Source organism: Punica granatum, chromosome 2, assembly GCF_007655135.1.
Source record: "Punica granatum isolate Tunisia-2019 chromosome 2, ASM765513v2, whole genome shotgun sequence".
NCBI lineage: Eukaryota > Viridiplantae > Streptophyta > Magnoliopsida > Myrtales > Lythraceae > Punica > Punica granatum.
Window position 1 is genome coordinate 40,607,281 of NC_045128.1, and position 6,000 is coordinate 40,613,280.

A 6,000-nucleotide genomic window follows, 5' to 3' on the forward strand; every position below is an offset into this window, starting at 1 on the left:
ACACTCACAAAGGGCCGGGCCTCCTTGTTCTGTCAATGGGCTCTCTTGGGCTTCTTTGGTTTGGATCCTTTTGGGCCCCCGACGTGGGAGGCCTATCACTTGCCCCCCACTCTGAGCCGCAATGAGAAAGGCCTATCACTTGCCCCCCACACAAGTTCTGGGATAGTGAAACTCAGTTAGCCAGCAGAACACCTCAACGGAAGAAGTTCCTTGGTAGGCTCGTTTGGAGCTTTTCTTTTCTTCTTTTTTTTTTTTTTTTTTTTTGTTTCCTTCTCTGTTCGTATCTTGTGTGCTCGTTTACATAGATTTCTTTGTTATTGAGTTTAGTTGATGATATTCCCGCTTTGTGTTGATGATGGCAAGGGGACTGCCAGAGGTTAGCGCACCTCGTGATGCTGCTGATGCAAGTGAGCAGCAGCGTTGCAGATTGCGGAAGTTAAGCGAAGGGGGTTCCTCGAGCACGAAGGTTGCCCCCCACTCTGAAAGCAAAATGTCGCCTCATGATGAGGTGGTTGAGCATATGCGGTTGGCCAGCCGATTGGGTGAGATTACTACTGCTGGATTTTTATATATATAGACGTTGAAAGATCTAATATGCCAAAGGTATAGATATTGAAAGAGATAAGATGCCTTGGTTTTAAATTATTTAGAGGCTTGTATGAGTGGCGGTTCTTTGTGTCATGTTTAATTTCTTGCACGGGCAGCACTTGAACAGGCTTTCAATAACCGAGCGAGTTTATTTTTCTCGCAAGGGCTCCCTACAGGGAGTCTTTCGATAGCCCAGCGCATTACTTCTCTCGCGAGGGTTCCTTTATTGGAGTCTTTTGACAATTCAAACGAGTTTACTTACTCGTAAGGGCTGCTTTTTAGGAGTCTTTTTATAATCTAAATAGGTTTAACGGGTTTACTTACTCGTAAGAGCTCCTTTTTTGGAGTCTGTCTATAATCCAAAACGGATTTACTTACTCGTAAGAGCTCTTTTTTTTTGAGTCTTTTGATTATCCAAACAAGTTTACTTACTCACAAGAGCTTTTTTTTTTTTTGAGTCTTTCCATAATCCAAAAAACGAGTTTACTAAAATGTAAGAGCTCCTTTTTTGGAGTCTTTTATAATCCAAACGAATTTACTCACTCGTAAGGGCTCCCTATTGCCGCTGTAATTCACATGCATATTATATTTCTTATAAAGCTTCAGGGAATAAGCAGTTTGTAACAAGATTGATTTCTTAGAAAGACTGTTTGTAAGCATTATAGTAGAATGCTATATTTACCTTGTCATTACATCAAATATCTTATTATTGTGAAAATCATATAGGATGAAAATTTAGGAGCATCAAAATTCGTTTTTTTTTCATATGTATAAGTATACTTATAAAATCAAATCTAGTAAAAAGTACAAAAGCAAAGCACTTGAATATAGTCAAAGCGCGATGCTCATTTAATGTCAAGGGAAACCAACACCGATGCTGATGCGATTTCATCGTCAAATTGACACCCGCTCTCACTCAGTGATGATGTAGATCGTAAAATCAGGGTGCCCAATATGTTTCCTCCCCCCTTGCAACAACGGTCTTCCTTACATATTCATATGTGGGAGGCCTATCACTTGCCCCCCACTCTCTGAGCCGCAATGAGCAAGGCTCAGAGTAATGCTTCTGAAGTTCATGAAATTTTGAGACCGTGGTCCTGGCGAGAGTTATGTTGTTGTCCCCTTCGGAATCTTAGTTATAAACTCATAGATTTCTAACCAAGAAGGTTTTCTTTTCCGTTATTTTTTTTGGGCATAACCAAGAAGGATTGGAAATAGGTTATAGACCCAGTGGATTTCTAATCAATATTCTGATGTAGGACGATAACTCTTCTTAACACTGACATAACATTGATCCGCAATCAAAATCCACTCTGATTTTCGAGAATCTTTTGACTAGATTGGCTCCGAAATTTTCCACAAAAATATCTTGTTCAAGTCCTAGCCCCCACCACCACCAAAATAAGGTTTGCCTATGACTTCACAAAAATTGAATTATTCTATTGAGGAAAATTCCATGTGTAACGGAAATGTTCAGCATCCAGGGCAAAGGATCCGCTTAATTAAGGATTTTCTTGAGTGCTAAGAAGTGAAATGCCATGGTTATGTGTATGCTCGTGAGATGTTTTTGATTAATTTTTTACGTTGTTGATGAATAGACGTATATAGTGGGATTCTATGTTACGTTTTTTTCGGTTGTCTTACTTGTCCTTATTCATATCTGTCCATGGTCATAGAATGATAACAAAAAAAAAAAACTGAGGGAAATATTTTGACTGGGCTCGAGCTGTTCTCATTGTTTTCTCTGATGACCATGGAGCCATTTTAGTGTTTGTTGAGGAGTTTCGAACTAACGCGATTATTCCTCTTTAACTCACTCTATTTTTCTTTTTACATTTCCAGGAAAAAGGATGACAGAAAAAGAATTTTCTAAAATAATTTCTCGAGTCAAACTGCGTGTCTTATCTGGCTGTGAATTTATTTGATGGTGCTCAAATGATGTGATCCTAAGCTAGCCCAAGATGACACTTGAGATGTTTTAGAGATTTTATTGAGATGCTACAGGTTGGAGATTCTGATATATGGACATACTCTTTGATGTTCAAACTATTCTATCTTGTTATTTATATAATTATGAATGATACATTCTCAGAATTAAAGAGTTGAAATTGTCCCGAAAGCAGGAATTTACTTTTGAGAAAACTACAAATGACCGATGATATGAGTTTTCAAAAGTATTTTACGCTGTTTACGGGGATCGTTGTTAGTGATTATGCCATCCCATCGTGCTGAAGTATTATATTTTCCTTGAACTTCAGGAAATAGATAGTTGCTCGTTCTTATTGAATTCGCAATGTGTTCCATCGATCGACTTGTCAATGTAATTAAGAAGAATAATAATCTATTCTTCCTTCCAATTCCACAAATTAGTGTTGTCTTCTGGCTAGTGTACGGAAAAGAAGGTCCACAGTTCTAATTTTTATACGAGAAGTTCTAATTTTTGGACCACATAACTTAATCAAATAGTCATGCTGCATTTTAATTCCGTGATATCAATATATATACTACGTCTCCGTCTTATGGTTTGAAACTGCAGAAACACCTTCAAGGAGATTATACCAATTAAAGTTCCAGAATTTACTAGCTAGATGCCCCAATCATACATTTTGCAATTTTGCCATTTTCTGATTTTTCTTGATTCAGAAACCATTCTGACCAGTTTCAACTAGGTAGGTGGACAACCCTAACTGTTGAATCAATCCTAAATATCTACATGGACAATTATATGACTGTCGATTATAAAATTCTGCTAAAGAAATCGAATTTCAACCTGCCCAAGAAATCTATATATTTTCACGTAGAAGAACATGTTCGAGGGATAATTCGGAGCATGAAAGAAACTGACAATAACAAAATAAATGCATAGCATGAAATTACTAAGGGATGGCTTTTTTAATTGAGAAAATTGACGTCTACAAGTGGCAATTGAGAAATATCTTTTTTTTTTTGAGGATGAGACTTCAGCAAATCATCACTCCAACAATTCTCGCTTACTACTTTTTTTTTTTTAAAAAAAATTCTGGCAGGAGAAATATACATATACCTTTAACTAAAAGATGCTACAGCATGTCATTAGACAATCTTCATTTTTCCTTCCTTTTTTTTGTTTGTTTGTTTTTACATTTTTTTTCTCTGCATGGAGGTCACGATCGAGGAACTGTACTTACTCAAAACACTTTAATTTACTCCTCTTTGCTTGATTGATATAATTCTATCCCGTCCCAACCGCAGAATTAAGACTTTATTTACTACACTTTGCTTGATTGAAGCGTACACTCGTGTTTAATCTTCTAGAGACATGGAGATAATGAATTTGTAGTTTCTCTATAAAAAGCAAGTTAACTTGGTTGACTTGCTGGTTGGATTATTGATCATGGTCTGGCTTCTGTTGTACTAAGGGCTTGTTTAATAACTAAAATCAAGTTCTGAAATTAATTTTTCAGAACTTTATTCAATTCAACTTGTTTAGTAAATGCAATTCAAATTGACTTAATTAATTAAGTACAAAGTGTTACAGGTGAAGTCTTAATGAATTAACTAGAAAATTTTTACTTATTTATGATTTAATTCGCTTAGCTCAGGGACATTTTTTAATATGTGCAGCGGTGACCTTGAAGTTTTTCGACTGTTCAGTTTCATCCATTTTTTTTTCCTCAGAATCCTAGAGAAAGAGAGAGGGGGAATGGTGATTACGAGAAGGGGTAGTGGTGGGGCCACCACCGCCCTGATCGAGGTTGCCGACAACATCATAGGCCACCAGTGACCTCTCCTGGGAGGTGGTGGCTGAGATCGGGGCCACCACCGCAGCTTAGGAATAGAGGGTCGAGCCCCCTTCTCTCTTTGAATTGAGGTTGTCGATGACCTCTGACGTCGCCGACGACCTCGATTAGGCCGGTGGTGTTCGGTGATGCCAATCTAATCACCAGCGACCTTGATTAGAGTGCCCCCCTTCATTTCCTATAGAGGTTGGGAGGTTGGGGAGGTAACATGCAACTTTTTAAAAGTCAAAGGGCAAAACTTGTCGAGTCTCAAAGGCCAGGGAGCAAACTGCTTTTATCCCATTTTCTAAATATAGCATGACCTTTGGAAAATATCATAGAAATGCACGACATTTGCATTTTTTCCTAAATATTGTATAACCTTTGAAAAATAACATAGAAAGGTATGACATGTGGGTTTAGTTGTGATTCTAGCACCACGTCAATTATTCTGTCAAATGTAATGATAAGAGCTAACGAAAAGCTAATTGTGCCACGTGGCACAACTTGTTGGACGAGTGCGTACTACATGTTTTTATTCAATTAAAAATAATTTAAAATTTCTAAGAAAAAGAAAAATAAATTTTAAAATAAAAGAGCGAAATCGGAGGAAAGGGGGAAGGGGCCGGCAATGATGGCCACACTGGCGACCACCACCCCCTCCCCAAAAGCATAGGTAGCCAGCAGCCCGGATTGAGCTGGCAGTGGCCGTAATTGGGGCCCAAAATTTACGAGCTAGATGCTCCATTTATACGATATTCTACAATTATACCATTTTCTGATTTTTCTAGTTTAAGAAACTTGAATTCTGATCAGTCCAATTACCGGCCGGTGGGTGGATAACCCAACTGATGAATCCATCCTAAACATCTATGCGGACAATTATGACTGTCAATTACAGGACTGCTGCTAAAAAAATTGAATTTCGACCTGTTTAGTAACTCGATTTATTTTCACATAGAAAAAAATGTTTCAGGGATAATTCCAAGGATGAAAGAAACTGAAAGACAAAACATCAAATAGCGTGAAATTATTGAGGGTGACTTTTTCAATTGAGAAAATTGTAGAGAGTGAGGAAACTATCGTCTAAAAGTGCCATTAACAATTGACATAACCTCAGAAAAATATCTTTAACTAAAAAATGTCATAGAAAGTCTTTGAACAATCTTCATTTTAATTTCGTTCTTTTTTTTTTGTTTCATTTTTACATTATTTTCTCTTCTCGGAGGTCACGCTCGAGTAACTCTAGTTAATTACTGAGACTCTTTTAATTTCATGCTGTATGATATAAGTCCATCATGTCCCGACCTCAGAGCTAAGCCTTTTGGCGTAATATTTAATCCGTTTTGCCTAATTTGAGCGGTAAACGGATGTTTAATCCTTTAGAGACATGAAGCAGTGGTGGCTTCATTGCTCCCGTGCTAGATTTACTTAAAAAAAAAAATTACTTTTAGTTTGTAATGAAATTGTAATTTTCCTTCCCCTAACGCTAAAATTTGATAATTTATTAATTAAAAGTAAATTAAAATAAAATAAAACGAAGAAGTTATGCGTGTGCCCAAAAAATCTTGTCTGTTTATTAAAAGGTAAATTTCAAGTCAGTGAAGAACTTTTTACAATGTTGTCTACTAGCTATGAACCGTCCAAGATGTCC

General features: G+C 37.1%; 1 long non-coding RNA gene across 1 annotated transcript; it reads left to right on the forward strand.

The window, feature by feature from the left end:
- The first annotated feature begins 133 nt into the window (after positions 1–133).
- On the forward strand, positions 134–965 carry LOC116197586. Its single transcript, XR_004155064.1, has 2 exons — positions 134–213; positions 364–965. It is a non-coding gene; the product is annotated as an uncharacterized LOC116197586 (long non-coding RNA).
- Positions 966–6,000: the final 5,035 nt, after the last annotated feature.